Source organism: Cryptotermes secundus, unplaced genomic scaffold (assembly GCF_002891405.2).
Source record: "Cryptotermes secundus unplaced genomic scaffold, Csec_1.0 scaffold126, whole genome shotgun sequence".
Lineage (NCBI taxonomy): Eukaryota > Metazoa > Arthropoda > Insecta > Blattodea > Kalotermitidae > Cryptotermes > Cryptotermes secundus.
Window position 1 is genome coordinate 189,692 of NW_019718617.1, and position 20,228 is coordinate 209,919.

The 20,228-nt window shown below is 42.4% G+C and overlaps 1 protein-coding gene across 2 annotated transcripts in view; it reads right to left on the reverse strand.

Moving 5' to 3' along the window:
* Positions 1–19,894, reverse strand: part of LOC111861460 (ATP-binding cassette sub-family B member 6, mitochondrial) — an 81,896-nt gene extending 62,002 nt beyond the window's left edge. For both annotated transcript variants that reach the window (XM_023846087.2, XM_023846072.2), the window contains exons 1-2: positions 19,802–19,894; positions 9,856–10,017 (exon numbers count right to left, since the gene is read on the reverse strand). The gene's annotated coding sequence lies outside the window, so the exon portion shown is untranslated. The remainder of the gene's footprint in view (positions 1–9,855; positions 10,018–19,801) is intronic.
* Positions 19,895–20,228: the final 334 nt, after the last annotated feature.

The following is a 20,228-nucleotide window of genomic DNA, read 5'->3' on the forward strand; positions in this document are numbered from 1 at the left end:
GAAGACTCACATAATGTAATTAAGTGCGGTAGACTATAACGAGTACACTGAGGCCTCTCCTTTCATAACAGCCTATCAATCTTATCTTTCTGTAACACGCGCTTTATCACAAACGAGACCTTGGAGACCGAGTGACGGTGTGGGGAGGGCGGCTGCTTATGCCATTACCAAATTCAGATCATTAAATAATGACTGTACCTAAAGGAAAAGCAACATCCAGTGACGAGGAACTGTTGCTACGTCAGTACCCAGAAGATGCTACCGTAGCCTATGGCCCGTTCTCAATTCCAGAGAACCGGGTCTGTTTGTTGTGGGAGAAGTTGCAGAACACGGAGCCACTGCAGGACTGTAGCCATTTCATCTGATAGGGACGGAATGGCCGGCCATTTCCATAAAACCGAGTCATGGCCACATATTCGCGCCTCTATTGCGTTTCTAGTACAGGAAATGCCACAGTACAGGCCTAACCATCCATATATGGCGGGCAGGAACATCAGCAGCGAAGATGACGCTAGGTTAGGGCGGCCGAACACCAACTGCCTCAAGACAAGCATCAAGACATGAGACAAAAGATGCAGACTTGCTTCATTCGTGATTCTTCAGCATGAAGCTGACGTCAGCATCATGACTCAGACCGGTGTGTGTCGGTTTTCATGATCTCACTCGTTTCAACTGTGTTCCTTTCTTTGCGTCATGTCGCAGACATCGTGTCTTGACTGTTACATGTCTTGACGCATGCCGGTATGCGGCATGCCTTAGATCTGAACTCAGTTTGTAAACTTCGAATTTCACTCGATTTGACGGGCTGAGTGTTGCATAAGTTATAGGGATATGGTCTGCAGTTTAAATGAATCGGTGGTGAATAGGTCTCTGAGCAGGTCAGGAGGTACGACTCCAGGGAGGGCGGGAGGGGGGGACCCCAGCCCCTCCCGGAAATTTATACGCTTGTCACCCAACCAATAGCTAGTCATTGTAGTCGCCGACTCAGGGCTATCTCAAATTTGAAACATAAGGGCGCATGTGAATAAATTCGTACATGATGTTTCCAAAAAGAAGGCCTGATTCAGCCTTCACTCTTAGACATTTTGTAAGCTTGTGATTTCAATAGACTTCACAGATTCTCGTCGCTATGTAATTATACTTTATATTCGGGTAGTTGGTCCAGGACCGCCTCTGTGATCTACTGGTCAGAGTTCCTGGACAGAGATCCAGAGGTCCGGGTTCGATTCCCGGCCCTACCAGATTTTTTATGAGATGTAATCGTCTGGAACGGGGTCCACTCAGCCTCGTGATGATAATTGAGGAGCTATTTAAAGGAAATAGGGGCTCCCGGCTAGAAAACCGAGATTAGCGGCCGTGGGGAGTCGTTGCGCTGACCACGTGACACCCTCTATCCGCCAAAGTTGGCACTAACTTAGCCGACATGCGGTGGTCGCTCGGTCGGTATAGTTCTCTTGCGGACTACAGGCCACGGAGTTTATTCTTCGGTCCTGCACTTTGCAATACGTTCCTTCATTCTGTCAACCCGTAATACGTTAAAATGGGTCACGACCTTCCTTGTTCCCCAATTCATTTTTCATAGCCACCCGCTTAGTCTACGAGTTATAATGCAGAGCTCTTAAGTAGGCCTAATTCAAACCGAAGAAGACGGAACGAGGAGAACTCAGTTCTCAGACTGGAAACCTTAACTTTCTGTGGCTTTCTTCAGTGGTTTCAGACTAATGATGGGCTAGTAGCACTACTCTAGAAGGGGCACATCTCTTTTAATTATCTTTTCCACTGTAGCTTTGTCATTCATAATCGCCGCCTCATTGGACTTTGTATAGGTAACTTCTACGACTGATAAATTATCTTTATATACCTAAAGCAAGGAGGATTTAGGTTCGACTCTAAACTCGGAAACCATATGTCCTAAGGGTCCACGTGGTTTTCCTCGATACATTCAAAACCTTAAAATAGACTATAGCAGCTTCTTACCACAGCGTTCCCAATTTATCATCACGTCATTTCAAGACATGGACTATAATCATTCAGTTGATAAAGCGGTGTTTATGCACCAAAGGTATCATAGAGTAAAAAGACGTATTAAGCGAAATGTTTTGAATGAGAGGTATGTTTTATTCTGAGACATTGAAAGCGAGGTGTAAGTAACTGTCTCAGCTCTCCACAGCCTTCTGTATACGTCAACACGACACGCAAATTAAAGCTGTACACACACACAAACACACACAGCATTTGTTTGCCTTGAGCCATCGCCTCGACGAATCAGGCGACTTGGCAACAGCGCTGCCTGTTCGCCGCTGTTTTCTCTTTCTACATGTTGTCACGCTATGAAGCGGGAACAGTCTATTTCAGGACGTGAGAGGGGAGTTGGGAAGCTCTGAGAAGGCCCCATTATTGAGAACGAAACGACAGCATCAAGCCGGGGGACTGAGGTACGAGTGAAAATGAAAAGAGACAGAAGCTGAGTTTCTGGTTGTAGAAGTTGTGGAAAATTCAGCCCACTTCCAACCATCCTATTGGATCCGATAGCAATAGTTAGTACTAAAACTATATTCGCCTCTGAATGCCATTTGAGATGGACACCTTGCTCACATTAACTGCCGCCCCTCCTTCACTCTCTCTCATGCTTTCTCTCTTACTCCCATCAGTCACACAGCACATTGGTATCTGCAACTGCCGCGCGCCCCAAGTGACACTCAATCCCCTATCCATGACATATGCACGCATTCCCGCTGCAATTCCACGGGCTTTCCATCGCTTTCTCCACAAGTCAATGGGCGAACACCTACGAGCATCACCTATCAATTCATGGTCTATTATATTAATCCATAGACCAATGTAAATCAACAGTGAGTTCAATATTCAAACGAGATGAATTGACAGGAGGTTGATAATGAGGAGCTTCATAACGTGTACTCGTGCCCAAATATAATTAGAATGATCAAGTCAAGGAGGATGAGGTGGGCAGAATATGTAGCACGAATGGGGAGAGGAGAAATGCATATAGGATATTGGTGAGAAAGTCAGAAGGAAAGAGACCACTGAGAGACCAAGGCATAGGCGGGTGGACAATATTAAAATGGATCTTAGAGATATAGGATTGGATGGTATGAACTGGATTAATCTGGCTCAGGATAAGGACCAGTGGAGGGCTCTTGTGAACACGGTAATGAATCTTCGGGTTCTATAAAATGCTGGGAAATTCTTGAGTAGCTGCAGAATTCGCGGCTCATCTAAAAGGGCTCAGCTCCATCAGTAAGTTAAGTATGGCTTACATATGCCAGTACAACGCCAAGGAACAAACCAGTCAGATTATCAGTGTGTGTGGCAAGCTTTCCTCTGTCTCTCTAAGTGTGGATCTATCCATTCAGGCCTACCTATTCACCCATCCATTGACCCTTCTATAACTCTTTCTTTATATCACTGCATTGGCCAACATAATCAATTTAGATTGAGGTTAGGTTTGACCCGACAAAGTAGGTGTCTCCCAAATTTTGACATGAGGACGGAAACAAATCCAGAATACGAAACTTTGTGTTGTGTGGAATACCGGAAGATGGACAATGTCCCAAAACACAGAAATCCCTGTAAATAGGCTTATCCATTAATCTGTTCTTCAGCCTATCAATAAGCAACATGGCGCCACAGGCTTAAGTCAGTTCGTCAGTCATTTGGCAGTCTGCCCATCGATCTATTAATAAAAAAAACTCTGTGGCCTGTAGTCCGCAAGCGAACTATACTGACCGAGCGAAAACCGCTTGTCGGCGAACTTAGTGCAAAATTTAGCGGAAAGAGGGTGTCGCGTGGTCAGCGCAACGAATCCCCACGGCCGTTAATTTCGGTTTTCTAGACGGGAAATAGCTCCTCAATTATCCTCACAAGGCTGAGTGGACCCCGTTCCAGACCCACTACTTCTCAGAAAATCTGATAGCGCCGAGAATAGAACCCGGACCTCTGGATCTGTAAGTAGAAACTCTGACCACTAGACCACAGAGGCGGTCTATCGATCTATTAATACATCCATAAATATATCTATGGCCTATATCTGTTCATGTATGTACCTACCCATCTACTTATTCGCTTTTATGCCTTTTGTCTATTTCTCTATGTCTCCAAGCGACACTAATTAGCCCAAATGACTGACTAGGTAATTAAGCAAACTAATTCTCTAACCAAAGATTCATATTGACTAGCACAGAACCTCGGCACTGAGCCCATTAATTTCGTTTCATTTTGGCATAATTCCCATTTCGATCTGGCAGGTGACAGCTTCCATCAGATGATGCTACATGTCTAGCTCACCATAAGTATGCTAACGATGTATCGGGAGAACAGGAGTTTTACGGTTCTTCAGAGTAACAAGAGAGGGAACTGTTTCATAAACATGAATGTGCATTGTTCTGGAGAGCAGACAAAAGAGCTTTTGTAGTGACGTTTCCTGCATTAAACTTCGTCAACTACCTCCCTAAGGAAGAAATCTTCTGTGAAACTAAGAGTCCCTAAGTTATTCATAAAATTATTTGTTCTTTATGGAAACCGACGGTTCACTGCCATGTTTAAAAGAGCTCGCCATTAGACCTTAACCCCAGAATAATTAATCAGTCTACATTCTCACACCATAGACCTATTTCTTTTGGATTTATGTCAATAGGCCTCTATGTCTAAGCCCAATCCATTATTATTCTCCTATCTACGCAAGGGTTTCCCAAGTAATTTTTTTTTTGGGGTGGTTGTATGCAAAATTGTGCACGCATTTCACATCTCTTCAAGTAGGCTCATGCCACACATACCCGCCCATTTCATCCTTCTAATTTGATCTTCATAATAAAACAGACCTGACTGGTAACGAGTGTACAATTTATGAACGCGCCTTATTAAAAGAAGCCTAAGCTAGATTTCTAATCATGTTGATCTATTAATATCGTTATTGTCATTTTACTTAATTTCATTTTTGCGAAATACCTCTTTATTATTAAAGTACATTATGTGCGCTTGCGTTAAATTTGGTACATGTAATTATCAGGATTCGCGCTGTCACCATGCAGCGCTGGCGTCGCTGTCGCCTGACACGCGCATGCGTCCACCAGTTGCAGGAAATCAGAAAGTGAGCGGATGGAGCTGGAGTTCTGTACGTAACCATACCAGCTCCGTAAAGTTTCCTGTAAATACGTGGACTGGTTCTGCAGTCTATGGAAGCATACCTAGACTCACGCTGGCTTCTTGCTCGCCATATTTTTCAAGATTGAGGTGACATGTTCCTCCCATACGTCAGCTAGCTTTCTGTGGACTATGCGGCGGTATATCCCAAAAGATAGTACTCTTGCTACTTCCTTTACTTGAGAAATGAGGATGTGTTCAAAATGAAATTTCCTAAGAAACTGAGGTAAGATACGAAAATGCAATGACAGGGTCTACCTGATAACACTGTTTTTCATAGACCCTACTGGTTGTTACGCCTGGCTGTCGCTCTATGCATATAGATTGTGCGTACTCATAACATAATGCTGAAAAGAATATGTTTATTATTATTATTATTATTATTATTATTATTATTATTACTGGGTCTGGAATGGGGTCCACTCAGCCTCGCGAGGATAATTAGGAGCTATTTCAAGCAAATAACGACCCTGGTCTAGAAACCGAGATTAACGGCAGTGGGGATCCGTTGCGCTGACCACGTGACAACTTCTATCCGCTGAAGTTGGCACTAACTTCGCCGACAAACGGCGTTCGCTCGGTCGGTATAGTTCGCTTGCAGACTAAAGGCACGGAATTAGTTCTTTTTTATAGAAATGGATGAAAAGTGGCGTAGGAAAAAGTTAATGAAATTCGAAGTACCTGGTGAAAATGAACGGTGTTTTAAGGGCCGAAGCACTGAGGTAGGAATTGGCAGGAGTAAGGGAAAAGAACGCCCTCATTAGGGTCCTAATGAGAAGAGCTGATAGGTCTGCCGTTGTCCACTCAGTGTGCCTTCTCTCGTAGCTTCAGTGAATATCTGGAGGGCGGCTTCTATGATCCGCTGTTTCTTTTTTTATTTTGCCAATTTTGCCAATTTACAATCTACTTAACCCTAAAGGCAGTAACAAGTAAATGTGATACATCTTGTGTCTTGAAGGCGGTAACTGCCCAGCGGCAGTTCTCATCCATTCAATTTCTTAAGTCTTCTGGACACTTCTTCAGTCTTCTTGCATTAGCGTGTGGGTTCGATAGTTCATCGATTAGCTGGTTCTCGTGGCCTCTAATCCGGTTTTGGTGTTTGTTAGCTTGTTTTTTGATCTCATCCGTTATGAAGGGTATGCTGAGGTCTTCGTGGATGGTTTTATTTGATACGTACCGTGCTGCTCCTGTTATACCTCGTAAGGTTTTCGATTGAAACGTTTGCAGAATTTTGGTATTGGATGGTTTAGCGCACCCCCACAGCTCAATGCCGTAGGTCCAGATGGGTTTAATAATTGCTTTATATAATAGGACTTTATTTTCTACAGATAGCTGTGAATGCTTTCCAATAAGCCAGTTCATCTGTCTCGCTTTTAGCATTAATTGTTGTAGTTTCATTTTTATGTGTTTTACATGCTAGTTTGTGATATAGGCGAAGTTCTAGGTATTTTACTTCGGATTTGGTTGGTATAATAGAATTGTTGATTGTTATTTGCGGCAGCCAATTCGTCGAGTGTTGAAAGTAATTTGTGCTGATATCCGTTAAGTGAGAAGAATTCTTCTGTGTTTTCTGTGGTCGCGATGAGTCGATTCTCTTATGAAAAGGACCATATAACAGAAAGAGACTTACTCTGTCTTCCGTCATCTAGGGCAAGTCCCATTTTCTTCAAAATTTCATAAAAACTGACCTACATTTATCGAAAAATCCAATTTCGCGAGCTTCTGATTTCGAAACGGTAGATGCTGGAGGAAATTTTAGAAGGCCTGGTCAATATAATGGCCACACTGAACGTTCTTCAGGCACTATATATCCAGACTCAATTCCGTGGTAAAAATTCAGGCGACTAGAAAGGATCGAAGAGAGAGGAGAAGGCGGACGAAAGGAAGAAACACATCGCGAAAGGCAGGCACAAATATTAATGAGGAATGAAAACAGGAGCGACTGTGATGTAATCAAACATACTTCCCTGACACTGCACTGAGAGTGCGGTAAACCAGAATCTCCTCCAGGGTAGCCGGTATTTAGGCCCAGAACCGAAAACTGTGTCTCTACAAGACGAGTATGCGGGATGCATTGCCGCAGCTGCGGATGCTTTGGTGTTCGTGACTGAAATCTACCCAAGGCATGTTTAGCAAGGAGGTGTTCTTCTTCCATAGGCCTCTGTTTCTGCCTTGCCCCTCCTATGCTCCAAGTTGCTTCATATGTGCGTCTGGAAACTGAACACTTAACACATATCGAATGTCGCTGTGATACGCTTAGCGGGCCTGACGCCAGAATTAGTGCAGTCCCAGAACATCTGATTTTCCGTCGCCACTCCATCCAATTAAAAACAAAAACTTTCTCACATCTTCGTCAAAGATGGTGACATGACATTTTCACACACACACACACAAAAAAAAAACTCCGTGAACTGTAGTCTGTAAGCTAACTATACCGACCGAGCGACGCCGCTTGTAGGCTAAGTTCGTGCCAATTTTAGCGGATAGAGGGTGTCTCGTGGTCAGCGCAATGAATCCCACGGCCGTTAATCGAGGTTTTCTAGACCGTATCATACATTAATCAACCATGTTTTATTGCGTTATCGGTAAGTAGATCTACCGCACTGTTGCCGTTAGTCGATGTGTCTCACATTCGTTTCAGCCTGTTGTTTGTTCTGTCCTCTTGTGCAGTCTCCTCATGTTTCGTTTTCATAAATTATTTTTCAGATACATTCATAATGTTACTTGCTCCTAAAATTATTCGGATACCGTATAAGCCAGAATATAAGTTGACACATATTTTTCCAAAGAGAAAAACAGTTTCCTTTTACGACATCGAATGTAGCAATTAGTCCTCAGGGTTACTCCTCATAATTATTTGTAAGGAGACTTAATTTCTGCGAAGCAGTATTTGAAAAAGGACCTCGCCTTATAAACGATCTATTAAAAAAATCAGTGGTTTCAGTCCGCAAGCGAACTATACCGACCGAGCGACCACTGTTTGTCGGCGAAGTTAGTGCCAACTTTAGCGGATAGAGGGTGTCATGTGGTCAGCACAACGGTTTTCTAGACCTGAACCGCTACTTCCTTGAAATGGCTCCTCAATTATCCTCACGAGGCTGACTGGACCCCATTCCAGATCTACTACTTCTTAGAAAATCTGGTAGCGCCGGCACTCAAACCCTTGAACTCTAGATCTGTAGCCAGGAACTCTGACCACTAGACCACAGAAGAGGTACCATAAATCTAATACGGTATGATAAAATTCTCTACGAGATATAATGCCTAGCATAAAGTATTGTATAAACGGAAAGCATAATGAAACATAAAAAATAGCATGAATGAGGCTGACAAACAATTTTAGAATGACACGATTTGGCATGTGGTCAGGTAAGAGCTCCAAATGGAGATCAGTTTCTCTGCGATGTGACGACCTGCAGTTTAGCAGTTCATTACCGGGGATTCCACGGAACGTGCTGCCTTCATGTCATCGCCACCAAAACCAGACTACACGGTGTTGCTTTGACAGTTACCGCCATCTCGTGTTAGACCCCAGTATTTATCCGGCCTGAATCACGGGTCCTTTAAATCGCGCGGCTACCGCAACTGGCCTCGAGGAATATTCAGCCAGTGTTCTCATATACCCAGAAAGATCGGTGACGTCACTTTGTTACCTGGCGAGCATGAAGCACGAGGACCCCGGAGGGTGGTCTGTGGGGTGAGGAACTGATTATACGAAAGGCCTGAGGAGTGTGACAGGGGCAATGAAGTGGGACTAGCAACAAAACGGGAGGGAAGAGCAGCAAACGAGTTACCAACCTGACAAAGAAATTTCTCGCCGTTTATTAATGGAAACAAAATTGTACGTTTAAGTAGTTATACTATAGGATTCTGATGATGGTGTATAACACAGAGATATTGGGTTTTCGGACTTTATCCATCATCCTGGGTTTTAAGATAACTAAGAAAAACACGACGTTTCGGAAACTGGATCTGTTTCCGTCCTCAGGTGAGGGAAAACACCTATACTGTTGGGTCCCTTAGAAACAGCTAGCCTCAATCACTGGACCTGAGAACGGAAATAGATCCAGTTTCCGAAACGTCGTGTTTTTCTTACTTGTCTTAAAACCCAAGACGATGGATAAAGTCCGAAAACCCAATATCTCTGTGAAAATTGTACGTTGTTTTACTGCGATAATTTATAAACCTGACTTCAATTTTTACACCGACCTCAAGAGAACTAGCATCAATGCGTTGAAGAAAGCAGTCTTCTGAGATTTGGCACCGTGCATATGTGGTGTTAACCGACGTTTCGGAGGAACGTATCGCCTCCATCTTCAGGGTAGAAGGAAAAATATAGGAAATCCGCAAGCGAGGAGACCGTGAGAACCGGTAAAAGCATCAATACCTTGTTTAGATCATGCAAATTAATATTAATATTGCCGGAAGATAGAGCACTGCCTTTTTTTGGAAGCAATATAACTTGATAGCACCGTTAAGCACACGTGTCCTTTGTGGTGGATATTCAGTTTATGATTAAACATAAGACAATAATAGATCTACAGGATATTAAAAAACTAAGAGAACATGGCAATATTTACAAATATTCTTAGGAATTTACCAACTATTCCTAACACTAACTGCAGTGGTCCAAAAAAATTGGTGGTTATGCAGAATTAATAACAGAAAAAGTAGAAGGGACTTAAAGAGACTTACTACATGGATCGGTGTGTAGGTCTGTAGTTTCTTCTGCAGTTGACATTAGGATATCAAATATGAAAATATATGTATATAATTTGAAGCCTGCAGGCCTGCGTTGGAAATTAAAATTGCATCATGGCGCCATGTTGTGCTGGAGTGTTATTGAATACCAGACATCTGGAAAATACAAATATTAAAGCATTAAAATCATAGAGGGTTTCAAAATGCAAAAAAAAAATAAGGTAAAGTTGTCCCTGTACTTAATTATTGTCACAATTTTAGTGACTCTCAACGGGTTTTGAATTGATGACTTAATTTATTGCATATTATGATACAGCGTGTCACTATACTTTACAGATCACACACACACACACACTATTACCCAAAGTCACTTCTTCACTGCCGTTGCTTGCTAGCGGCTTCCAACGGCAGATATTCACATTCCTCTAGGTTCACGAACTGTCCCCGGTCTCAGTTACCAGCTTCTAGCAGCAACAGCCCACAACGACTGAACTCCAGCAGTTCTAAAACTAACTGCTAACTGGTCCTGTTTATAACACTTCGGCACGGATTGCGTAGAAAACACTTTTGTTGCAGTGGAATTGTTCCTTAGCTATGGCATGACGTATTTCATTGTTGAGTGCGCAGCCATTGGCACAGACTGCACAGAAGAAATTATTCCTCTGTTTTTGTTTACGGGTCACTGCCTAGAAACGGCCGGCTGTTGTGACACCATAATTCTTATTTTGAGCAAATATGCCACATTATTCATTTAAGTTCTGTGCCATGCAGGCATATGGGGAGTGGAGATGTGGCTCAACGATTATTAGCGTCCGCACTAGATGGGTGTTCAATTTCCCTGCTCTCTGTCTTTACCCCAAAGAAAAGAGGCCATGGTACCCTTTGGAGGGGAGGGTGGGTCCAAGAGTGGGTCAGGACGTTGTATAGAATAGACAAATCTCTTGCCCCTGCCGGGAATTGAACCCCAGTCGGCCAGGTGGATACTTAAAAAGCGGGGTATTTTCGATTTCCGAAAGGAATTGTACAACTAGCAAGACCTAAATGTGTTTATAACCCGACACTAAAATGTAGCAAATCACTATACAACCATTCCTTAGCTATAGTCGGAAGAAAATATGTCGCGTGCCTACGGCATGTTTCATATTTTCAGTATAATTGATTTGATTAAAAGCAACATCTGGAGGTGAAGCAGTGAAACCTCCATTTAAATGTGAACATGGAAGTTTAATGGATTAGGTAGCACGACTGCAGAAATGAGAATTGTATTCAAAATTTAAGCGAGAAACTTCGAAGTATGTGACCTTTGACTGAATACGGACAAAATAGGCCTTGGAAAAATAGCATGTGAAAATGTGGGCTAAATTAAACGGACTCAAAACAGGGTCCAATATCAAACCTCTACTGCATACGTTGACACGCAGGTGCCATAACGCATGATAACTATAAACTTGCCCGAGAGAAGTCTGCAGAATGCATCAACATGACTGACAGTTCAGTAATTGTGAATTAATACCAAATAATTAGATACATATGGTCCAACAGATATGAGAACATTTGCAGAAATGGGAACGCCGTCTGATTATGCATACCGCTGTCCATCCAGTGAAGCCCAGCTATTCAGTGACATGCCGGGCTATTTTTGGCTGCAAGAGGAATCTCTGTAGTAGGAGGGAGGTATGCGGGGTTGCAGGGAACCGTAATAACATCTCCTGTCTATCAACAAGGCCACAATGAGGTGCATTATCCTACTTGAGAAGGGCCGCGCCATAGCGCAAGCCGTTAGTCGCTGGCTTCCCACCGCGGCGGCCCGGGTTCGATCCCAGGTCTGGTCAAGCGGGATTTGTGGTGGACAAAGTGGCGCTGAGGCAGGTTTTCTCTGAGTACTTCGGTTTCCCCTACCAATCTTCATTCCACCAATTGCTCCACAATCACTCTCACCTATCATCTGGGGCTGGTACAATAGGCCATAAGTTACCGCGGTGCAAGGGACTTAGTCCCACCCCACTAGCAATAAAAAAAAAAGCAATCCTACTTGAGATGCGAAATCGTAAGAGTCGAGCTGGTTTGAATTTTCTAACGCAAGAGTGGAACCGCATTCCAGCGATAGATAGATAAATAGATAGATACATAGACGGGCTAGATTAGATGGATTTATAGACCAGATTGGATTAGATAGATAAGATAGATTTATATACTAGATTATATTAGATTGATAGATTAGATAGGCAGAAGAGGTAGATAGATAGATTTAAAGACTAGGGAGTTACGGTCTATATAGATTAATAAATTGGATACATAGAAATAATAAATGGATTAGATAGATTCATAGACTACGTTATATAGATTGATGGACAGAAAGAACAGGTCGATTAGGTAGATTTATAGACTATATTAGATAGATTTATAAGTTAGAGAGCTTAGATAATTTGTAGATAGATATATAGGTTATAAAGGGCGTACATAAAAATATGTTACAACGCTCTGTGGTAGATAGATGGGTTCAATCTGATTTTGTCAACACATCGACGTCGGGAAACGCATTGTTTACGAGCTAGGGCCTCTGAAATATGAAGGAGGACGCCCTTACCTCCTAACTCTGCGGCTTACTGCCGACATTTACCTAACATTTCTCCAAGAGACCTTAGCGGAGCTGCTGGAAATGTTGCCTTTGGAAGTCCGTCGTAAAATGTGGTTCCAGTAGATGTCGCCCCGGCGCACTGCACAAATGTTGTCCGTGAGTATTTGGATGAAACTTTGGCAACAGAGAAATTGGACGTGGAGGCCCAATAACGTGGCCCCCTCGCTCCCCTGACTTGACTCCACTGGATTTCTTTCTCTGGGGTACATGCAAAGCCTGGTGTATGAGACTCCAGTGGAGACATAACATGATCTTGTGGTAAGAATTGCAGTAGCAGCTGGAACCATCCGGGAAATGACGGGAATCTTTCAAAGAGTTCAGCATAACATGACCCAGGGGGTGCAGAATATACAACGAAGTCGGCGGCCGCCATTTTGAGCAACTCTTAATGTGCAAAACAACGATGATATCCTCTAAAACTTATGCACCCTCTCTGAAATTTTGTGGCCCTTAGTGCCGAAAGGAAGTGTTTCCGGACAGGGGTGTATTAACAAAATATGATCAGACTTAACCCATCTCTTTACCACAGAGAGTTGTAACATATACGTGCATTTTAGTCTGTATATACAAGCACACAGTGGATAGATTAGATATATTGATAGATTGGTTAAGAAACTAGAGGTTGACAGATTCATTTATGGACGGATAGATAATAGATAAATAAATAAATAAATAAATAGACCGATAGATTTGCATAGGCAAACATATACATACACTTGTAGGTATATAACTGATATCGATAGATAGATAGATAGATAGATAGATAGATATACAGCAAAATAAATAGGCTTAGATGAAGAATTGAGGCACGCGGTAGCGTAGTTGGTTGGGTCAATATGCTACAAGCCGGAAGGTTGTTGGATCGAATCCCGATGAGGTGGATTTTTTCAATTTACCTAACACTTCCAGCCGCAATATGGCCCTGGGGTCGACTCAGCCCCTAACAGAAATGAGTACCAGGAATATTCTCGAGGGTAAAGGGCGGCCGGCGCGTAAGGCTGACAGCCTTACCGCCATCTATGATCCAATTGTCTAGAAAATGTGTGAACCTCAACATCTCACAACCCTTTGGGCCTCCACGGCCTGTTACAGGGATAGCTTTACTTTTACTTACAAAGAGACCAAGAGAAGAAAGAAGGAAAAGAGGAAAGAAAGGAAGTAAGGAAAAAACTATTCATAGTGTGACATGTCTAACCGTTGCTGGGAGGCCTATTTAACACCAGCGGATCCATTCAGCTTACGTGGAAGCTTTGAGCTAAGTATGCAACTAATGCCGGTCCCAGTAGCCGAGCGGTCTAAGGCATGCACTGTCTTCGCTCTCTCGGAAGCCGAGATCGTGGGTTCGAATCCCACTCAGGGCATGGATGTTTAGTTTGTGTGTGTACGTTTTTCTGTGTTTGTGTACAGGTAGAGGCCTTGCGACGAGCTGATCACCCGCCCAAGGAGTCCTACCTAATGTGTAAGATCTAGAAAAACCGAAGTGAACGGAGAAGTTCATGGAGGTAGGCTTAGGCTCACTGGGGCTGTAGTGCCAAGGAAAAAAAATGTGATGGAAGAATTGTAACTAAAACCAGACGTGAAGATGGCACACATATGCCGAAACACGTTGTGCTTTACAGAAAAGTTTACCTGCTGGAGAGAGTGCTGTTTTAACAGAAATGTATTGCACGTTGTCTACATTGATTTACATAACAGGATGCAACTTAATGATAACTTGATGCAGTAGAGCAGCTTAAAAGCCGAACATTGTACGCCTGATGATGGCCCAATATAAGGGTCGAAACATGTCTCGTCCATAAAAGCTTTAATAAAACAAATGTTGATACATCGGTGTCTTCTTTGGTGTAAAATACAGTGTTGTTGTGTAGACGGTATATCCTTATATGTTTTATATCTTATTTGAGACACGCAACAGGATGCAAGCTAATAAGAAAACAATAGATAAGTTGTAGACCGCCGTGTAGACCTTGTGTGGTTGCAGCCACTTGCTCACGCTCGTTCCTCGCTCGCGGATTTTTCTACCCTGAAGATGGAGGTGATACGTTCCTGCGAAACGTCATTTCACACAAGAACTACACGGCGCCACATCACAAAGACGGCAATCTTCAAAGTCACCGCCGTGAAAACCTCAAATCTTACAATACATAAGTTATTTCAAAGTATATGCTGATACTAGCTTAAGGAAGCCTACGTGAGGGGTTTTGAATACCAGTTTCCTGTGTCTGCCTCCAAAAGTGTTCTCTCGTAGCTAAACGGAATGTCCTGTACTTACTCACGAAGTTGAGCCCTTTTAGAAGAGCCGCCTATTTTGCAGCTACTCAAGAATTTCCCAACATTATAAAACCCGAAGGTTCATTACCGTGTTCACAAGAGTCCTCCACTGGTCCCTATCCTGAGCCAGATTAATCCATTTCACACCATCCAATCCTATATCTCTAAGATCCATTTTAATATTGTCCACCCACCAATGCCTTGGTCTCCCAGTGGTCTCTTTCCTTCTGACTTTCCCACCAATATCCTATATGCATTTCTCCTCTCCAAATTCCTGCTAGATGCCCTGCCCACCTCATCCTCCTTGACTTGATCATTCTAATTATACTTGGAGAAGGGTACAAGTTATGAAGCTCCTCATTATGCAGTGGAATATCCTACACAGAAAATTAATTTCAGTTTCATAGAACTGAATTTTTAATTCCTTTGTAATAATTAGAAATCACGAGGTTCATCATGGGCAGACTATGATATGAGTGCAATTGGTGTGCGTGACATTGTATCTCTGTACGTAACAAGCTGAATTACGTTAATTCAGCCTATAGCCTAAAACGTAACCACTTTGTGGGCTGTTTCTTGAATTGCCGAGTCCGTACGTGCTTGACATGACTTCCACTTGTCATACGCACACAGCCGCAGGCTTCACGAGACGGGCTGAACCGGTTGGTGTGTGTGTGTGTGTGACAGAGAGAGAGCGAGAGGGGGGCCCTTCGCAGATGGCGAAGACAAGATATAGGACTAAAACTGATCGAAGAGGGGAAAGAAATGTGGAGTGCTGTTGCAGTGTTCAGCTACTGTTCCGTCATTGGGCTGTGCAGATGAGGGAAACCACAAAACTCCATGACTGGGCAGGTCTGCTGGCTCACAAATTGCAGGCCGATACATAACCACTGATATGTACAGATTCAGGGTGTATATATTTACATGCTAGGAACCGGGTTAGCTCAGTAGATATAGGATAGGCTACGGACTGGATCGCTGAAAGTCTGATTTCGATTCCCGGCACGGGGCAAAAAATTCTTGTCTTTTCCGCAGTGTCCAGACCAACTCTAGGACCATCTGGCCTCCTATCCAATGAGTCCTGGCGCTAAAATAATCAGCGCTTGAAGCTGACCACTCATCTCCATCCAGTGACGAGGTTAAGAATACATGGAGCTATACCCCCACTTCCCCTTACGTTTTCATGGCGTGGTGGTTATTTAGCTAAGCACAAGGACAACATTATTTGCACCTTACCTGTATGCCTATTTTAAAATGGATTGTTTAACCAGAGACCTGGTGCAAATTGCATGGGTAGATATTTTCAAGCAAATTACAACGACAGGAGTATTAGTGGCGTTAGGAAGGCAACTATCTCTAAAAAAAAAATTCACTGTCTGTATCAAAACATGATTTGTAAATGCGATTCCCTCTCAAGCGAATTCTATGAATAGATGGGTAAAAAAATACTTAGACAAAGCCTCGCTTCTCCAGTAAGTCGACTGCTCATCAAAATGAAATAAAAGGTCTTAAGGTAAATAACACATACTGTAGGTTCCTTATGTTATCTATGAGTGTGTGCCTCTAATATTAATCCAACTTCAATTCCTTTTTAATATTATAATTCTGGAATCGCTGGATTTAAAAATATGACACATAGTCACCATGCCAGGATGTGTTTATTAAAACCAGCTAGTATCAATTTACAAAGCTGTTTCTTTGTATATCTAATCTATCTATCTATCTATCTATCTATCTGTCTGTCTGTCTGTCTGTCTATCTATGCGTCCATCCATCCATTCATCCGTTTGTATCTCTTCATATTTTACAGAGTAGATAATGAAAAGTTCAGTCCAGTGTGACATACGAGTTTACAACACTTCAGTCCTCTTTCATCTTACATGTTTCGATTCAAAAGAATCATCTTCAGAGGCGCACCACTACGATAAGGAAATACTGTCACATAAGAAATTTTAACAATATGCACTTTAGATATGACTAATCCTCTCTATATAAATTTTGTTATCACGGTTGGTTTTGATGTTTGTAGCTTCATGTTTTGTCTATTTCCCTCTCTGTCTATTTCTGTCTATCTATATTTCCATCTACCTTCCAGATTACATTCTATCCATCTATCTATTGAACCATCAATCTATTAGGCCTGCAATCGAGACAAGTGAGTGTAGTGTGAGCGCTGCCTAGTGGCCGTTAGCTGACTTGGAGGGAATAGATATGGCGCAATGAATACCCGTCTCTGGTAGCAGGAACGAAGAAAAAGAAAAGTTATCTGAAGTAGGGATGTGAAACAGGTTTGTCGAAGTAATACCAATCAATATATGTCAAATCTGAGGTTCCATTTTTGTAACTTAGCACATGTTATGAGTAGAAATGTTTAAGTTACTTCTCTCTAACTGAATCGCGTAAACATTGGAGATGATGTAGTGTGTTATGAAGCCCCACGTTCTTCTGTCCTCGTGGATCATAAGGAATTTATATTCCCGTAATTGTTTTCAGCAAAGAATGGGATGAGAATAAATTTACTTTATACAGGTTTATATAAGATTTAGGTTTTTACGGCGCTGTTTTGTCAACATTCTCGTCTTCCGGGCTGTGACACCGTGTAGTTCTGTGGGCGATTAACGAATTTTTCGGAAAAGCGTGCTGCCTACTACAGAATTTGGTTTTATTCTCTGACTCATTCCGAAAGTTTTAGGTCTGCTTTTATATTTGGTATTGAACGAAATGCAACATGACGAAATCTAACCTCTCGCGGAGAAACTTTTCTTTCTCTATTATCCGATTCGGTTTATTAGCCATATTTGCATTGGGATAAATTGTTTAGTGCCCTAGAAGAGATTTCTCTTGGTTTGTCAATATCAGTACAAATGAATATAAATTAAATAAAATTTAGAGGTTTTATATTACACACGTTATATTTTCGTTATATTACTAAAGGAAAGAAAATTCGCAGAGTGATGTTTTGCAATTAAAGAAGATTTAATTAAATACTGGGTATATACCCGTATTAACGTTGCTCTGCTGTGCCTGTACACTGTGTGTGTCACAGCCGCTACAAATTTACAGAATTGACGTAGTATTTTATTCAGGCTTATTAAAAATATATTTTCGTAATATGCCGTGGAGGCCCATAGGAGTATGAGACGTCGAGGTTCCCACATTTTGTAGACAATCGGCTTATACGCGGCGGTGAGTTTGTTCAGGCCTATTTAAGAACCAAAATAAAATTTATGGTAATTTTCGACTGATAGTTTTTACTGATCAAGAGGAAATAATTTGGGCGCCGTATCCATAATAACACAAAATGTAAAGCTATCCTTGTAACAGGCCGTAGGGGCCCATAGGGTTGTGACAGTTTGGGGCTCCCACGTTTTCTACACAATCCGCTCACAGATGGTGGTGAGGATATCAGCCTTGCGCGTCGGCCGCCCTTTACTCCCCCCCCCCCNAAGATTTCAGTTACTCATTTCTGTCAGAGGCTGAGTCGACCCCAGGGCCATAGTGCGGCCGGAAGGATGATGTCAATTGCAAAATCCAATGACCTCATCAGGAACCGAACCTTCGGTTTTGTAGCATATGCCTCAACCAACTGGTCTACCATGCGGCCCCGCCATATTCATAACAGTCAGACACATTTCTTGTTCCAAGGAGAGTAATCTCAAGAACACAAACTGTTAAGAAATCAGAATGAAAACCGGTTCACCTGTACTAACTGCCCTTAACTCAAGCCTCAACACTATTTTAGGTAAAGTAAACATATGCGTGGCGGTCACGGTAGCCGAGCGGTCTAAGGGATGCACTGTCTTCTCTCGCTCGGAAGCCGGGATCGTGGGTTCGAATCCCACTCAGGGCATGGATGTTTAGTTTGTGTGTGTGCGTTTTTCTGTGTTTGTGTACAGGTAGAGGCCTTGCGACGAGCTGATCACCCGCCCAAGGAGTCCTACTGAATGTGTAAGATAGAGAAAAACCGAAGTGAACGGAGAAGTTCATGGAGGTAGGCCTAGGCTCACTGGGGCTGTAGTGCCAAGGAAAAAAAACATATGCGTGAACAAGCGAGGAATTGGGTTATTCAGTCTGCAATCGAGCCCATGAAGGGACAATGACGTCAATATGAAACTAAATGAGTTTCAACAGTTCTGTAAAGCTAGATATAAACACACCTTTTTGGAACATGTCAAAATCAAAACTTACAACAAATTTTTATGTTGCAATGTGTACCGTTGTAATGCACAGCGTTCTTTTTTATCACAGTACAGTGAATTTCAACACCCATGACTATTACACAACACAAGTCCTTGAAATAAATTTAAGTCAATTATTGTCCAGACATGTTTCATCATTTACATTGGCATCATTTCTTTTCCCCCATGGCACTACAGCCCCAGTGGGCCTAGGCCTACCTCCATGAACTTCTCCGTTCACTTCGGTTTTTCTAGATCTTACGCATTCGGTAGGACTCCTTGGGCGGGTGATCAGCTCGTCGCAAAGCCTCTACCTGTACACAAACACAGAAAAACACACACACAAACTAAACAGTCATGCCCTGAGTTGGATTCGAACCCACGATCCCGGTTTCCAAGCAAGCGAAGCCAGTACATGCCTTAGACCGCTCGGCTACAGTGACCGGCACATTGGCGTCATTAGGAGTATATAATTAGTAATACAAAATCAAATAGCTCAAATTTATTTTCAATAATTGTGCATAATTATATAAAATGCATATAAAAGAATTTAAAATTTTTCAGAAGACAGTCTCACATATAATATAATGCGTTACACACAATGTATATTAAGATTTCTGCGTGCTAGTTAGCCGTTCGTGTTTCATGATTATTTAAAGAACTATAGGCCCTATGGTTATGTGGAACACAAGGATGCTCATCAAGAGAATCCACTTAATTTTAAGCTAAAAAAAGCAAGACAATTTTTATAACAATTAAATCGTATTGTATAGTGAATTTGTCATGAATGTATTACTCTATCACTAATTAATTAAGGGTGTATCTAATAGAAGTTAAATAGGGTAGACCTTACCTCATAAGCGTGAGGTTGTACATGCTCGGAACTCTACGTTCTGTGTTCATGATGTTGTCCCTAGCGTGGCTGCTGCTAGACTGTCCGACAGTGTATCCTGCCTGAGGCCTACCGTTCATATCGTTAGCCCTTTCTGTACATGTTTCATAAAAGTTCGGATAGGCATTTCTATCTATGGCTCTACAGCCCTTGAGGACCTTGGCCGCTTATTCAGTTTATTAATCTATACACAGTCGATAGTACTCCTGGGACAGGGGATCAACAAATTTGATGGCCGCTACGTACAGAGGGAACAACACAAGCACAGAATAAAAACGAACAGACATCCATAACTTGAGGGGGATTCGACCCCACGATCCCAGTGTTTGAGGGGGCGAAGATGGTTGGCCACTCTGATTGACGAGGCGGTCATAGGATCGTAAACATA